The sequence below is a fragment of the Adiantum capillus-veneris genome, chromosome 5, assembly GCF_014529385.1.
Source record: "Adiantum capillus-veneris isolate H3 chromosome 5, ASM1452938v2, whole genome shotgun sequence".
In the NCBI taxonomy this organism is placed as follows: Eukaryota; Viridiplantae; Streptophyta; class Polypodiopsida; order Polypodiales; family Pteridaceae; genus Adiantum; species Adiantum capillus-veneris.
Window position 1 is genome coordinate 128,986,300 of NC_140935.1, and position 18,410 is coordinate 129,004,709.

Consider the following 18,410-nt stretch of genomic DNA (forward strand, 5'->3'; position numbering starts at 1 on the left):
ACGTGCAGATGGTGCTTTCAAGGGGCAAGAAGCTTCAGTCACTCCCTTAATCGGGAAATTTAGGCTCCATGTCCAAAGCTATGTGGACAAAGAGGACTTCTTTATCTCTCCTCTCAAGCATGAGGATGTAATCCTAGGGGCACCATGGTTTGGTCGCATGGCTGCAAATGTTAAATTCCCTGAAAGGAGAATCTCCTTTAAGTTCAAGAAAAAATATATGTACATAGATGCTAAGGAAATGGGTAACACCATACCCATTGTATATACGCAAGATTTCAATATGTCAATAAAGAGCTCTATTTCTGCGTACATGATTTTTGTTAAAGACTCTCAAAATAAACCTAATATTTTAGCAAAAGAAAATATACACAATCAAAAGGAATTAGAGTTATCCAATTTTCTCAAGGGGTTTCAAGATGTCTTTATTGACGACATCCCTTGTGAGCTACCTCCTAAAAGAGGCAATGATGACCATCCAATTGAACTTCTTCCAGGAAGTTCACCGCCTAATAAACCTCCTTATAGAGTTTCTCAAGCTCAACAAGAGGAGATTATGCGGCAAGTGCATGAGTTAGTTGAGAAGGGCATGGTTAGGCCTAGCTCATCTCCATTTTTTTCACCTGTGCTATTAGTGCAAAAGAAAGACGGCACAAATTGTATGTGTGTCGACTATAGAGCACTAAATAGGATCAATATCAAGAATAGGTTTCCCATTCCATGGGTAGAAGACCTATTTGATAAGCTACAAGGATAGACCTATTTCAGTAGGATTGACCTAAAAAGTGGCTATCATCAAATAAGGATAATTGATCAAGACATTGTAAAGACCGCATTCCACCCTATGTTTCGTCTTTACGAATATATTGTCATGCCTTTTGGCTTGACGAATGCCCTAGCCACATTCAACCGCCTGATGGAGAAGCTATTCAGGCCTCATCGAACCTTTACTGAAGTGTTCTTTGACGATATCATCATCATCTACTCTAATTCATTAGACAAACACAAGCAACATCTCCAGGTAATATTTCAAGTTCCAAGAGAGAATAAACTTTATGTTAATCGAAAGAAAAGTGAAATTTTCTTGCAAGAGATTCAATATTTAGGTCAAATTATCTCTCAAGATGGCATCCAAATGGATCCATCAAAGTTAGAGGTACTAAAAGGATGTCCTAAACCAAGGAATCTTCATGAATTAAGAAGCTTTATAGGTATGTGTGCATACTATAGACTCTTCATAGAAAAGTTCTCACTAATAGCAGGACCATTACATGACCTAACAAAGAAAAATGTTAGGTACACATGGTCTACCAAGGAGAACATTGCTTTCGAAAAGCTTAAAGAAAATATTATCTCTCAACGAGTGCTTACACTATGGATCTCCCAAAACCATTTGAGGTCCAATGTGACGCTTGTGGTGATTGCCTTGGAGATGCTTTGCTTCAAGAAGGGCACGCCATAGCCTATGAAAGTCGAAGGCTCGACCTTGTTGAGCAAGCTCTAGGAATATATGAAAAAGAACTCCTTGCAATTCTACATGCCTTAGATTCATGGAAGCACTATTTATTGGGGACCCCTTTCATTCTGCGAACGGATCCCCAAAGTCTTAAGTACTTCATGACACAAACCAAGCTCTCCGACAAACAAATGAGGTGGGAAAATTTCCTTTCGCAATTTCATTTTCATATTGCTCACATTACTGGCAAGCATAATCAAGTAGCCGATGCACTCTGAAGAAGGCTGAGAATGAACGCGGTTTCCATAGCAACTCACAATGATATATCTTCTATGATAGATGAGTATGCTATTGATCCCGATTTTAGAGATGTGATTTTAGCCCTTACATTAGGGAATAAAGAGGAACCATTTACTTTACAAGATGGTTATCTTCTCTATGGAAATAGACTATGCATTACTAGCTCATTACATGAGAAAGTAATGTATGAATCTCATGCTCCTCCTTATGCAGGTCATAGAGGGATTCAGTATACCTTAAAAGGGGTTGAAACATATTTCTATTAGCCTACCATGAAATCAAACATACAAGAGTATCTTTCAAATGTGTGGTATGCCAAAAGACAAAGTTTGATAGAGGGAAGCAACCTGGATTTCTTCAACCTTTGCCAATCCCTAATTCACCATGGGAGAGCATATCCATGGATTTTATCTTTGGATTGCCTAAGTCTATCCATGAGAATATGGGAATATGGACAATAGTATCAAAAAGACTATCAAAGCCCATCAAATGGCAACCCTCTTCATTTCACAAATCTTCAAGTACCATGGCTTGCCAATGTCCACAGTGTCAGATAGAGATCCTAGAATGACTAGTAATTTTTGGAAGGGTCTCTTTGAGAATTTAGGGACAAGGCTAAATTTCTCTTCGGCCTATCACCCACAAACGGATGGCCAAACTGAAATAGCTAACCTAACAATTCTTGATCTACTAAAAGCCTATGTAGTAGAAGTAGATCAAAGGTCCCAATGGGAGAAGTACTTACCCTTAGTGGAGTATGCCTACAATAACAATGTACATACTTCCACGGGAAAATCACCTTTTGAGGTAATTGAGGGAAGATAAAAAAGTCAACTTCTACTTCAGGTACACGGGAAGATCTTCGTTGCATATGAGTATAGATGAGACCTCCAAGAATCTTTCCAAAAGATTAAGGATGCTATCTCTATCTCACAACAAAGGAAAAAGGCCGCTGCTGACAAGCACAAAAGAGCCCAAGCCTTTAAACAAAATGATTGGGTCTTACTCAAATTTCCCAAGGCTCGATTAAGGCACACAACGAGCAAGAATCCTATGGGACATCAAAAGTATTGTGCTAAGTTAGCAAAAAGGTACTATGATCCCTTCTAGATTCTTAGGCCAATCAATGAGATGACCTATCAACTCAAGTTGCCCAGCCATTGGCTCATACACAATGCTTTCCATGTGAGCCTACTAAAGCCTTACAAAGGAGAGCCACCACAAGAACCAACTATTGAAGACCCACCGGAGATCGAGGACCAAGAAGAAGTGCTGCAGCCCGAGTCCATTCTTTGACATGAAGACAAGGTATTAAGAGGTGGTAAGACTATCCGACGATATCTTATTAAGTTTAAGAATTATCCTTTTGAAGATGCTAGATGGATGCAAGGCATAAAATTAAAGGATAACCTAAACCTTGTCAATGCTTACAATGTTGAGATGTCGAGCTCTACACCTTGAGCTGGCATCCACTACGGGTCTTGGCCGCTTACGGCATTTACTCACTGGCGCGTTAGGTGACCGACACGGAGGATCTCTGCCAGTGATTCTACAGTTGGACTACACTTATAGTGCCAGCCTAGTACGCTTCTAGCGAGTTCACACTTAGTGACCGCATGTACATATGTGCTACTTTTCAGCTTTAGCACTTAGTCATTTTGTACTCTCTTTTCTGTGAAGAAGAAGAAGAAGCTTTCCATCTCTGTGTGCTTTGTGCTTGTCTTGTGTAGCTCTCTTGCATCCTCATTCTTTACATGGTATCAGAGCCTGGTGCAGGCAAGAGAGCAAGAGCATCACCATCCCTTCGTATACAAAGATTTACTGTACAAGTACAGTGGTTGTGAAACGCTTGATTGTGGACACTCGTTGAGTGTAGAAAGCGTTACAGGAACCACGATAGCAGGTTCAGCAGATTTGCAGGTTTTTGCAGATTGCAGCTATTTTGTCTTAGTGCTTCAAGATGTCTGACGGTTTCAGTCAGATTGTTACTGAGAAGCTTGAGAAAAATAACTACCCTGCATGGAAGTTCAGAATAACAAATTTCCTAAAAGGAAAAGGTTATTGGGACTATGTAGAAGGAGACAATGAAAAGGAACCAGAGATTCCCGAGGCAAATGCTACAGCAGAACAAAGGAAAGCTTTGAGGGACTGGCAACAAGGCCAGAGCAAAGTGATGTATTGGCTGTCTATGAGCATCACAGATGGCATGATGGGCTATCTACAGGATGTTGAAACCCCCGCCATTACATGGAGAAACTTAGGCAGAGTGTTCGAGGTGAACACCAAGGCCAGGAAGCTTCAACTAAAGTCGGAGCTAAATCAGGTTAAGAGGAACAACCTCTCAATCAATGATTATGCCTTGAAGATCAAGAGTATCATTGAGGCTCTTGGATCTATTAAAGTCTCAGTGGAAGACGATGACATTGTCCGTGCATGCTTGGATGGTCTAGGAGATGAGTATGTACATTTTAGGTCTTCCATGAATAAAAGAGACGACATCCCCGTGTTCCAAGATTTGATTTCTATGCTTATTCTTGAGGAGAAGAACCTTGACACATCTTCTTCTCATGGCAGAAATAATTCTGAACAGGCCTTCTATTCTAACTCCAACAGAGGTAGAGGTAGAGGTCGTGGTCGAGGCCCAAGGGGTTGCAGGGGCCAATTTCTGGAAGGTCAATCAAATCAAAACAATACAGGTGGCAGGGGAAACCAATCTCAAGGAAGGGGAAGTCAAAGAGGTCGTGGTGCAGGATCAAGCAGGCAGCAACATACTCGAGATAGTAGAGAATGTTGGACTTGTGGTGAAAGAGGTCGCATGTCACATGACTGTCCAAAGGGAAAAGCAAGTAGAAAGAGAGAACAGGGAAACTATGCATCTACTAGCAGAGATGCAGATGACAGCAAAAACGAGCGCATGTTTGTTATGCAGCATGTAATGAATACAATGACTGCAGAGAATTCCACCCAAGATGATGTTTGGTATGTGGATTCAGGTACCTCTAATCACATGACGTCTCGTGGAGAGTGGTTTAGAGATATGCACAAACCAGATGTGTCAGGCTATGTGCAGACAGGAGATGGCACAGCTCACCCCATTGCTCATGTAGGGGACATACCTCTAAATACGAAGAGTGGGAAATCAAAGTACTTAGCAGATGTACTTCATGTCCCAAACATTACAAAGAATCTTGTTTCTGTTGGACAAATGGTTGAGCAGGGTTTGCAGGTTCGCTTCAATCCAAATGGTTGTTATGTAGAAGATTTCCAGAATGGCTGTAAGCTGATCACAGAGGGCAAATGTGTGGGCAGAATGTTTACGCTGAATGTAGACATGCCTGAGGTAAAAGCTGCATTATTTGCACAGGGCACAGGTGTTGTGGCTGATGTTGACATTTGGCACAAACGCATTGGCCATGTCAATGAGCAGAGATTGCGTAGCATGCAATCAAAACAGATTGTAAAAGGTTTGCCCAAATTCAAGGTGGATGGTATGCATAAAGTGTGTGCAGCATGCCAGTTTGGAAAACAGTCAAAGGGCTCATTTCCACATGAGCGCAATGTATGTAAAAGGCCACTTGAGGTGGTGCACACAGATGTTTGGGGTCCAACCGATACTGCAAGTATACATGGTTGCAGGTATTATGTCTCTTTCATTGATGACCATACAAGGAAAGTATGGGTCTACTTCATGCGTAACAAAAGTGAAGTGTTTGGTCACTTTCAAGACTTCAAAGTCATGATTGAGAAGGAGACAAATATGCAAATCAAGACATTGAGGTCAGATGGAGGGGGAGAGTACTTCTCCACTGATTTTTTAGATTTTCTGCGAATGCATGGTATACACAGGCAGTTTACATGCAGATATACTCCACAGCAGAATGGGGTTGCAGAAAGGAAAAACAGGCACATTGCAGAGGTTGCACGTGCATTGATGAATGAGAAGAACATGCCTCATCATTTCTGGGCTGAAGCTGTAAATACAGCTGTGTACATTATGAACAGGACACCTACAGCTGCGGTGCATGATGTAACACCTGAGGAAAAGTTTACAGGTACAAAGCCTGATTTGGCACACTTGAAAGTGTTTGGCTGCATAGCTTACGTGCATGTACCAGATGAGTTGCGTAGGAAATTGGATCCTAAAGCAGAGAAATGTATTCTTGTGGGATATTCCCTTGAACAAAAGGGGTACTGGTGCTACAATCCTACTATACGAGAATTATGAGTGAGCAGAGATGTAGTCTTTGATGAGATGAGCAACTGGTACAGTAATGCACATGGCACTATTGGGGCTGATGTAAAATATGACGTGGTTGTACAAAATGTGAGGCCACACTCACAGGTTTTGAGTGGACCACAAGAGTCCTCTTCTTGTGGCTCTGTTGAGAAACCATGGAATGGTAGACTACGTACGCAGGTTACTCCACCAACAGGTACAGGGAATGTATCACGAAAAGGAAAGGAAAAGGTTGATGAACCTCCCTTTATGGTTGATGCATCATCAGGTTTTTCACATGTAGACATGGATTCAGATGGTTCTGAACAAAGTCTTGATGAGGAATTTGGAATTCCGGCTGTCAGGACACCTGGTGTAAGGAAAGTACAAGAAGATGCTAGAGGGCAAAGGAGTGACCAAGGACCGCGCAGATCTAATAGAGTCAGAAATCCAGTTCAGAAATTGACTTATGATGGGTATCTAGCGCATCACCAAGCCTACATGGCTAAGGTGATACAGGATGTGGAGCCCACATGTTTTGAGGATGCAGTTGGAAATGTGCATTGGGATGATGCAATGAATGAAGAGATGGCTGCATTGGAAGCAAATGACACATGGGAGTTGGTGCCATTGCCAAGTGGCAAGAAAGCTATTGGCTGTAAATGGGTGTATAAAACCAAGCATAAGGCTGATGGTAACATTGAGCGTCACAAGGCAAGGCTGGTCGCAAAGGGTTATGCACAGACGTATGGCATAGACTATGAGGAGACCTTTGCTCCAGTGGCAAAGATGACGACTGTGAGAGCTGTCATAGCAGTGGCTGCATCTAGAGGATGGATTATGCATCAAATGGATGTAAAGAATGCCTTCTTGAATGGTGAGTTGCAAGAGGAAGTGTATATGGATCAGCCACCTGGTTATGTCGATCCAGGTTACCCAGATTATGTATGCAGACTTCTCAAAGCTTTGTATGGTTTGAAGCAGGGCTCTAGAGCATGATATGACAGGATTGCCAAGTATCTTGTCAGTATTGGTTTTAGGAGAGCTCATGCTGATCATTCACTCTATGTACGTGAGAGTGATGTGGGGATTGTGGTCATTACCATATATGTAGATGACCTTATTATTGTTGGTGACAATGCTATGGAGATTGACCATGTGAAGGGTCTTCTCAAACAGGAGTTTGAAATGAAAGATTTGGGCGAGTTGCGCTACTTTCTTGGCATTGAGGTGATCAGGACTCCAGAGGGTGTATGGCTGTCACAGAGACAATATGCTTTGGACATGTTGTCAAAGTATGGTATGGCTGATTGTAAGCCGATTTCCATTCCCTTGGATGTGAATGCAAAGCTGAGTGCAGAGAAGGGTGATGTTGTTGAGGATGTCAATATGTACAGGAAGATGGTGGGTAGTCTAATCTACTTGACTATCACAAGGCCAGACTTGAGCTACACAGTAGGCTTGGAGAGTCAGCTCATGCAGCTTTCGAGGAAGCCACATTTGGATGGAGTACGACGCACACTTAGGTATGTGCAAGGGACTCTTGACTACGCATTGTTCTATGCAGCAGATGCACCATTAGCATTGTATGGGTATACAGATGCAGATTGGGCAGGTAGCATTGTTGATAGGAGATCTACGAGTGGCTTCATGTTCTCTTTTGGGAGTGCTGCTGTTACTTGGAGTAGCAAAAAGCAGCCTACGGTTGCTTTATTGAGCACAGAGGCCGAGTACAGAGGTGCAGCAGTTGCGGCGTGCGAGGTAGCTTGGCTACGCACATTACTTGAGGACTTGGGAGTGCAGGTGGACCAGCAGATTGTCATTCATTGTGACAACCTCAGCAGCATGCAGTTGGCTAGGAACCCAGTGTTCCATGCTAGGACCAAACACATAGAGGTCCATTACCACTACGTTCAAGAGCGAGTGTTGGCGGGCGACATCGACTTGGTCTACGTCAGCACAGAGGAGCAGATAGCGGATATCTTTACCAAGGCCCTCGGAGCTGAGAAGCTTCGACGTTTCCGGACTATGCTTGGACTCTGCGACATGCAGAGCTCGAGGGGGAGTGTTGAGATGTCGAGCTCTACACCTTGAGCTGGCATCCACTACGGGTCTTGGCCGCTTACGGCATTTACTCACTGGCGCGTTAGGTGACCGACACGTTGGATCTCTGCCAGTGATTCTACAGCTGGACTACACTTATAGTGCCAGCCTAGTACGCTTCTAGCGAGCTCACACTTAGTGACCGCATGTACATATGTGCTACTTTTCAGCTTTAGCACTTAGTCATTTTGTACTCTCTTTTCTGTGAAGAAGAAGAAGAAGCTTTCCATCTCTGTGTGCTTTGTGCTTGTCTTGTGTAGCTCTCTTGCATCCTCATTCTTTACATACAATGCTTCCTTAGAGTATGCAAATGTACAAATGTTAAGAATGAACAAATTTTTTGTCTTATAAGACTCTCTTTTTCTTTATTGTGTACAAAAATGAAGTGTACTAGTATGCATGCTTACATCAAGTTTACGAAGACGACGTCTCCCAAACACCAAGTAGACCTTGTTACTCTACTATGGAAGATTGATAAGACTAATGTGCAGACATGCTTGTGGCAACTTAGGCTCTCAAGCGCCAAATGGACTAGTCATCCATTCTAGAACGATGACGTAGGGTAACATAGGGATCCTCTACCCGCTAGAGAAAGGACTAATGAATATGCTTTATCTTCTCTACCCCATAGTCGAGGACAACTATGATTTCAAGAGAGAGGTAATGTCATAATAACTAATATCTAATTCTCCTAAATTATTTTCTCATGTTAAACTGATCATTTATGATATGAGGAAGTACAAGGGGAGAAAAAGCTAGAATATTAGTTAAGCTGGCAGACTGGCCACAATAGGGATCCAAAGGAGGGAAAATAGGGATCCAAAGGGGGGGGCATCTGCAAAAGAGCAATGTGCAACAATGGGCTTAAAAGACCCTAAGGTTCAGCCCATTAAGACTTCCAAAATGCTAAGGTTCCAAAATTCAAAGTTTGTGTCCAAAGGTCAAACTCTAGGGATATTGGATGCTTTGTGTGTGTCCCAAAATGTCTTCTCAAGTCCTACATAGGAGGGGGCAAGGCCAAGAAGCAGGGGATGAGCATATTTACCCTGGCGATCTAATGACCAATGCATCACCACCCTTTCAGAATGTCACTGAGCTACTTCATTTTATTGGACATGGGAGAGATAGATTATTTGGCTACCACTGGAGATTATATTCAACTTTTGTTAATGAAAGGAAAGCAAGAAAAATTCATGTTGCATATTCATCATTGCAAGAGAAGTACGTGAAAGACATTCAGCAAGTCACAGAGGAAGCCAACAAGAAGATGAAGTAGCTAAATGACAAGATATCAAGCCTTAATGAAAAAGTAGAGAATCAAAAAATGGAGCAAGAGTGCCGTCTAGACAATTATGTTCATCTACAACACACTGCACGAACGACTGGACATACTGTGCTGCAGCATATCATCAAGCCAAAGGAGTTGGTGGAGATATTGGATGATCCATCCAATGCTGGCATTGCTAATGTTATGTGCCTGAAGTATTTCAGTGAGCTAAAGAGAATTGTGCTGCCTCAGGAGATGATGGATGTGTGTGACAACGCAAGAATAAGTTTCAAGGAGTATGAAGCTTTGTATAGAATTGTCACACTAGGTCACAGAGCAAAAGGTTTGTTTAGGTTACTGCCAACACCTTACAGTGTCAGCATTGCAAAAATGTGCACCAATAATGATGTTGTAAGTTTGTTGGGTGGATTTCAATATGTGGAGGATACCCTGCCATTAGAAGAGAGCAAATGCTTCTGCTACAACGAGTTCAATAATGTGTACGTTGACTTGTTGAAGCTCCAGGAGTCAATGATTAAATTTTATGGGCTGACATAGAAAGAGTGTGATGGAAAAATTATATTTTCGATGAAGATTTTATGAGTGTCAAATTGTCAAAGGTCAACGGCCCAAAAGGGCAAGCGTTACACTTATGAACAGAGCCTTGGTGGGTATCGACGTTGAGCTAAATGCCAACGACAAGGTAAACACCTGTTTAGGTGTTCAGTCAGAGAAGAATATTTGGTGCCTGGCAACTTCTCACCTCCCAAACAAAACACATGAGTTCCTCAAATGGTATTTTTAATCACGCCCTAATAGTTGATGTCATTCGGCAACAACAAGAAGGACAACAATTGCAGGTTTTAGGTCTGGGTACGTTGGTGCAACCAAAGTTAGTATATGCCGAGAAGTGCTCTATGCCAAGTTATGGGTGATAACAGGTACAAGACAAAGGGCCAAGGCCAATGTGGAGGACCTGGGTAGACAAATGATAGTGGAAGTGTATGTTTAATCCGATTTTTTGGTACAAAAGGCTCCAAAATGGTCTAGCTGTGGTGACATGTAAAGGTGCCCAAAATGCTGAGTTAGTGCTCTAGAATATGGTCTTCAAAATGATGTACAAGTTGTTCTAAACGGCTCGTCAAATGGAGCCCCGTGATGAAAGATATTGAAGTTCAAAGTTAGAATGCTTTGCAGATCCCTGAAGAATAGAGCAAGTGGGGACAGGTGGCCTGAGCTGATATGAGTGGATAGGCATGAAGTGCTCAAGCTCGGAAGCATGCCTATCTTTTTGGATTGTCAATTGGGCCTCAAACGAGCAAGTTATGGTATGTGGGAACATTTACCAAGGGTCGGGTACGTGCTCATCAGGCGGCGTTCGTAGGCGCATTGAGAGGGACTTTTTTGAGCTTGCCAAGGTTTCGAAAAGTTTCATGCAACGTGAGGAGTCAACCAAAATTTACGGATCGCCAATCAGAGTCGTGGACATCGTGATATGCACAGTGCAAGTTGACAGACAATCATGATAGAAAAGGCTCGGATATTGTTTTTTGTTTCTTGAACAGGTTGTCCGAGGCCATGGTGCGGAATGGTGAGGAAGCGGGAGGGTTTGGAGCTAAGAGGTGAAGCTCCCATGTGGGGTAATAAAAAGAAATCATGTAGCAATTCCAACCAGGTAGGAGCACCGATGGCGTGCGAATCAAATGCTTAATACCCCTTGGCTATTAATGGAAAAGGAAAGGATGGCTGGAAGGTTGCGTAAAGGAAAGGAAAAAGGGTGATTGGAACGGAGGAAAAAAAGAAAACAAATGAGCTTCAAAGCTAAGTTGGAAAAAAAAAAGCAGAGGTCTAAGTGAGAATAAAAAGACTCAAGGGCAGTGACGCTCTGCATTGTTGCTGAAAAGAAGTTTTTTTTCCCTTGTGAAAGAAAGAGGCGAAGTGAGAAAGGCAAGGAGGGTCTTCAAGAAATGGAGGCGGTTTTTGGCTTTCTAAAAGAAACCTTAGTGTTGAGCAGGGTTAGACATAGTGTTGAGTCGGGTTAGGCATACGTTCAATACTTTCAGTGAGTAGACTTATCTTTAGTTCTAAAATTTATCTTTAGTTCTAAAATAATAAATGGATCTTTTTATTTCACCTTTCATTTCATATGTGATATGTCTTTACTTCTCTTTAATTAACCTTGCATAATTCCAATAAATGTTATAGATCATACACACATATATTTTTTTTTATTATTTATTTATTTATATTTACACACACATATATATATAAATTTATTTATTGATGATTTTTGTTTATTTCACATTTCGTTTCACGACCTCACTTTCTTGATTGTGATATGTCTTTACTTCTCTTGCATTAACCTTGCATAATCCTAATAAATTCTATAGATATATATTTATTTATTTATTTATTTACTTATTGATTATTTTTTAAATTTCACATTTTATTTCACAACCTCACATTCTTTATTTTTCTTGCATTCTATAACTTAATTCTAATCCACATTAGGGAAAGACTCTTTTATTTAGTTTTAGAATGTCCACGTGACCCTTAACTTTGTTTCCTTTGGCTTTTGTTGACCGAGGAGGAGCATGGGGAGAGAGAGATGAAAGAGGTTTTTGTGTGCTCGGTGGTCGAAGGCGCACAAGAGCGTCATCTGTGAAAGAACTCGGAAGGGCGAGCACTCGATAATAAAGGGAGCCAACGAGGGCTACCAAGAGGAGGAGTTGCTACGCGAGCAAAGCCAATGAGGGATTTCTTAACGAGGTGTGTGCGGACGAAGTCGAGTTGCAAGGGAGGTGTGCGTCCCTCTGTACAATTTGGTGATGCCTATGGTGCGGCCTAGAGTAGACTACCCGCATCTTGTACATGGTTTTTTTTCATTGAAGGAGAAGCTATCATTACCGGTTTTGGCGTCGTTTTTCTCCCCTTTCTCCCTTTCTTCTTTGCTCATCTCTAGGGTGTGTGGTGCCGGTGTGTGTGAGCGTGTGCGTCCCTCGGACCCCCTATGTGTGTGTGTGTGTGTGTGTGTGTGTGTGTGTGTGTGTGTGTGTGAGAGAGAGAGAGAGAGAGAGAGAGAGAGAGAGGTATTGAGTTGTGGAAGAGCTAGAAGCAGGCAATATTGGTGTAATTGTTGTCTCGTGATTATGCAAGGCGTGTGTGCGTTGGGTGAACTACAGGCAAGGCCCTGCTAGTGTGAGTTGTCTTTTGTGAAGATGTTTTCAAGAGGACAAGGGTGTTGTGAATACCATGAACTATATAGGGACACTTGTTTGTATGTCGGGTGTGTTCCACATTCCCCCTCTCCATCTTCTGGTGCCCCCACGGAGGAGCACACTGATTTCTCCTTGGTGATACGTTTGTAAGCAAAAATGTGACAGAGTACTGGCCCAATTTTCAATCGTTATGAATATGCGGACGAATGGCTGGCAGATTTCCAATTGTTCATGTTGTCATTGCAGATGGCAGGTGATGAAGAGAAGGTGCAGATAGTGCCGTTGGTGCTGCGAGGTAAAGCAAAGGCATGGTTTGATGGTCTAGAAGCTACAAATAATCAGTATTGGGCTAGTTTTCAAGAGCAATTTCTCTGCAAGTTTCGCAAGATGGTGTCGTCTACTGAAGCAGATGCGGAGATTAAAGAGCTGCAACAAGAAGTAAGTGGAGATTTTGATGCTTTTGTCGATAAGGTTGAAGCTTGTTGGAGTGATCTAGCTGTTACCACCCAAGTGGTCAATGCGGATGGTTTCAAGTTGGAGAAGTTCTTAGCTTGCTTGTTTCCTTGAGTTTGAGATAAAGTGGATGATGAAGAGCCAAAGACTTATGCCAAGGCAGTCAAAGTTGCCAAGGTGAAGAGTAGGAAAGTGAGAAAGAAAATGGAATTGGGCTTGCTTAAGCTTGCAGATTGTGTTCTTGTTGCAGCAGCAAGATGTTCTTTGGACCAATCGAGGATAGTGCCAGTGATGCGAAGTGTGGAGCCTATTAAGGTAAGGCCAATGATCGACTATGTTCCTTGGGAATTACCTATTGGTGAGGTGTTTATGACAATTGTGCAGGAGCTCATCAATGAAGATGGACATTTTGTTGAAGAAAGATTGTGTGTAGAGGAGTTAGCAGATGCCAAGTGTCCAGTGCAACTTGAAGAGGTGGAGTGTGTTCTTGTGGAGTGCTTGTATGAAAGGATAACAGATCGTGGCCAAATAATAGGTGCAAAGAGCTTGGGGTTGGATGACAAAAGTGGGCACAATGATGGTTGAGCTTTTGTGGAGCAGCTAGAGGATGATGATGTTGATGCCAAGTCGGCCTAGGTGAAGACGATGAGGCTACAATCCCAAATTTCTAGGAAACGAGTGAGGAGGATAGAGATCTGAGCTGGGAGATAAAATCCAAAGAGCCGGTGTTGGTAAAGGTAAAGTTACCTTGTTATATGCATGAAGATGTGGTGGTTGCCATTATGAATGAAGAGCAAGTAAGAGAGTCAGAGCTTGAAAATGAAAACCTACAAGTAAGGATGCTATATGGCACCATGCTAATGACAATGCTCATCAAGGTAGTTGTGGAAGGTGCTTTGGTTGTACAAAAGGTACAAGGGTTTCCCAAGAAGAAGAGAATTGTTGTGTCAAAGGAAGAAGAATAGGTTGAAGAAGATGGCATGCAAGAGGTATTGGATGCTCATCAAAGGGAAGAGCAGTTGCATTTACTTATGGATTGCACGAAAGATGCCTTGGACACGGGTTCTTTTGAGCAAGAATGCATTGAAACTGAAGTTGATTGGGGTTTTGATGACCCGATGGGTGAAATGAATGAAGAGACGCAAATTCTTGCTGTGAAAGATTTGAACAGAATGCAGGTGATATGAAGGTCTGTCTCTCTACAGGTGGAGGTTTCTTTTCAGAGAAAAAGTCTGTTGCTATGGTGGTATTGACAGAGGCAGGTATGGAGGTGAGTATGGAAGTGATGATGACTGGAGTGGCTATGTTGAAAGAGTTTCCCGCTAAGCGGAGTGGTCCTTTTGAGCATGAAGAAAAGTCCAAGGGTGTCAACTTGTTCAAGTTGTCAAGGGAAGTTTGTGTGTGGTGGTTGAAAGGTATGCTCATAAGTGCAGCTGTGAGGTGGGTTGTCAAGCAGGTGCATGATTTTCTTGAGGAGGATCTCACTTTACATGGTTGGGAGGGAGGGCATGGTATATTCAATGTGAATGTTGATGTGCACTCGGAGAGTGGTGATGCTTTTGGTGGAGTTTTTTTGGAAGTGGATAGTATGCCTATGGATGCTTGGAGAGATGGAAGCATGCCGAGGGCAGCTTATGTGGATGGTTGGCTAGATACCTTGGTGCGGCACTATGTGAGCATGTTGCAGGTGGGTGGACGGGATCAATGTCAAGTGTTTGACCCCGGTGGCAACCATGTTGTAATGCGGGGGGTTGGTCAACCCGCTTGAGCAAGTGCGGCGGGTGAAAGAAGATAGCTTTTGTACATATGGTTGTGGTTTTGGAGTGCTTTCGGTTGCCAGTTTGGTGTTGTAGTTTTTTAGGTGCGATAAACATGTGTGTGGTTGAACATGAATGTTCAACTAGGGGGTGGGAAATGCTGGTGCAACCAAAGTGGTATATGCAGAGAAGTGCTCTATGCCAAGCTATGGGTGCTAACAAGTACAGAACAAAGGGCCAAGGCCAATGTGGAGGACCTGGGTAGACAAATGATAGTGGAAGTGTATGTCTAATGCGGTTGTTTTGTCAAAAAGGCTCCAAAATGATTCAACTGTGATGACATGTAAAGGTGCCCGAGATACTGAGTTGGTACTCTAGAATATGGTCTACGAGATTTTGTACAAGTTGGTCTAGACAGCTCGTCAAACGGAGCCCCGTGGTGAAAGATATTGAAGTTCAAAGTTAGAATCCTTTGCAGATCCCTGAAGAACAGAGCAAGTGGGGACAGGTGGCTTGAGCTGATATGAGTGGATAGGTGTGAAGTGCTCAAGCTAGGAGTCATGCCTATCTTTTTGGATTGTCAATCGGGCCTCGAACAAGCAAGTTATAGCCTGTGGAACATTTATCGGGGGTCGGGTATGTGCTCATCGCCGCAGCGTTGGTAGGCGCATTGACAAGGACTTTTTTGAGCTCGCCAAGGTTTTGGAAAGTTTCATGCAACGTGGGGAGCCAACCAAAATTTGTAGATCGTCGATCAGAGTCGTGGGCATCGCAATATGCACAATTCAAGTTGGTAGACAATCATGAGGGGAATAGATCAGATTTTTTTTCTGTTTCTTGAACGGGTTGTTCAAGGCCATGGTGTGGAATGGTGGGAAAGCGCGAGGGTTCGGAGCTAACAGGTGAAGCTCCCATGTGGGATAATCGGAAAAAATCATGCGGCAAGTCCAACCGGCAGGAGCACTGACAACGTGCCAATCAAATACTTAATACCCCTTACCTATCAATGGAAAAGGAAAGGATGGCTAAAAGGTTGCATAAAGGAAAGGGAAAAGGGTGATTGGACTCAAAGGAAAAAAGAAAACAAATGAGCTTCAAAGCTAAGTTTAACAAGTGAAAGGGTCACCGTGGCTTTCAAAAAGAATAAGAAAGTGATAAAATTGTTAGGTTGAATTAAATTTTTATTAGTGTTTTGGAAAGGATTGCCTCGGCTTAGTCTTGAGCTGATTGAAAATCAAGACTAGCTAGCTACAAACCATGGCAAATGAAAGAAAAACCAATGAAATATGTGAGAAAGTCGTTCAAAAATTTTGCAAATCTAAATTTTTTTGCTAATATTTTTGATTTTTTTCTTTGTGAGGAGGAAATACAATCAATAGTCGCTTAATAAAAGAGACTTTCTTGAACGTTAACATTGACCGGAATCAAGCTATAGAATGCAAGAAATGTAAAGATATGTGAAGTTGTGAAATGAAAGGTGAAATAAAAAGAACTAAGTAATATCTGTATGTGTGTGTGTGTGGAATATATTAGAATCTATAAGAATTATGAAAGGTGAAGCTTCACTTTAGCATTTAAAAACAATAGAATGCAAAAAGAAACATATGTGTGTGTGTGTGTGTAAAATTTACTAAAATTATGCAAGGTGAAGCTTCACTTTAGCATTTTAAAACAATAGATTGCAAGAAAATTAAAGACATGTTAGGATGTGAACTGAAAGGCAAGTCTCCATCATCCACTGAAAACAATGAAAGTCTCCCTAAACCAACACAACACTAAGGTTTCTTTTAGAAAGCTAAAAAAAAAGCAGAGGTATAAGTGAGAAAAAAAAAGACTCAAGGGCAGTGACTCCCAGCGCTCCCTGTTGCTTTAAAAAGAAGTTTTTTTTCCCTTGCGAAAGAAAGAGGTGAAGTAAGAAAGGGCGAGGAGGGTCTTCAAAAAAGGGGGATGTTTTTTTTCTTTGGCTTGTGTTGAAGGAGGAGGAGCATGGGGAGAGAGAGACGAAGGAGGTTTTTGTATGCTCGGTGGTCTGTGAAAGAACTCAGAAGGGCGAGTGTTTGGCAATAAAGGAAGCCAACGAGGGATACCAAGAGGAGGAGCTGCTACGCGAGAGAAGCCAATGAGGGATTTCTTAGCGAGGTGTGTGTGGACAAAGTCGAGTTGCAAGGGAAGTGTGTGTTCCTCTGTACAAATTGGTGATGGCTATGGTGCGGCCTAGAGTAGACTACCCGGATCTTGTACATGGTTTTTTCTCATTGAAGGAGAAGCTATCATTGTCGGTTTTGGTGTCATCTTTCTCCCTTTTTCCCTTTCTTCTTTTCTCATCTCCAGGGTGTGCGGTGCCGGTGTGTGTGAGAGTGTGCGTCCCCGGACCCCCTATGTGTGAGAGAGAGAAAGAGAGAGAGGTGTTGAGTTGTGGAAGAGTTGGAAGCAGGCAAGATTGGTGTGATCGCTATCTCGCAGTTATGCAAGGTGTGTTTGCGTTGGGTGAAGTGTACGCGAGGCCCTGCTAGTGTGAGTTGTCTTTTGTGAAGGTGTTTTTGAGAGGACAGGGGTGCTATGAATACCCTGAGCTATATAGGGGCAAATGTTTGTGTGTCAGGTGTGTTCCCCATTCCTCCTCTCCAATGTTCCAAGTGGAGTGGCATTTGGCAGGAGACTTGAAAACTCTCAAGTGTATGCTAGGGTGCAAGAAAGGTGCAATGACCCTCTTTCCATACATTTATTGCAGCCACAATAAAGTCTCATTAGGAAGTAAGGGCAGGGTTTCAAAGGCCATCAAGACAAAGGGCGGTAAGGGTAAGGGTGACAAAGCTACAATCAACTCTATGAAAGGTGTGCCCACTACAAAAAGGGTGGGTAAAGCATTACAATAATGTTTCAAGGTATCCTCAAATGTAACCAGAGTGTACCTCTTAATTGAGACATGGATGATCCAAAGTGGGATCCTATTCTACCAATTTCTCTTATAAATATGCATGTATGCACTCTTCATGCCTGTCTATGAATTTTTGACAAGTTCTTATGCTCCATATTAATTATGCTTGAAATATGGAGACTTGCAGAAAGAAGAAAAGAGTGTATTAGAGAACTCAAATGTATTCTATCAAGTGTTGACCTACATGGAGGTGCAATAGAGTTATCAAAGGACAAGAAGGCATTAGGAAGTACAGAGGATCATCCTAATAAAATATGTATGGGAGGTAGTAAAGCTAGGAATTTTATTTCAAACTATTCTGACTCCAAAAGTCTCAATGAGTTTCAATTGTGAAAAAAGGTGTGTGACATTACCACCTACAAAGGTAAGGAAGCAGTCCTAGGAATTAATCGTGCTTGTGTATGGTAGTTTGTAGATGATTTTTTTTGTTTGCTTGAAAAGGCAAACATGTGTTGAAATATCCACCTTAAAGTTTGTAATCAATAGTTTCACAGCACAAATGGTGGATGACTGGGGGGAGACACACATAACACATTACATGGTGGGTTGAACACTTCGTTTTTTTGCAATTAAAAAAATCAGTGTTTAAACTAAAGTTTAACTATTTTTCGAGCACATTCTTTTTTCTCATAGGTCATTTTTTCTTGACACATTCGGTTGATTGGGAATCTGGAGTAGCCAAGGAATGGAGCGCTCACAATATCA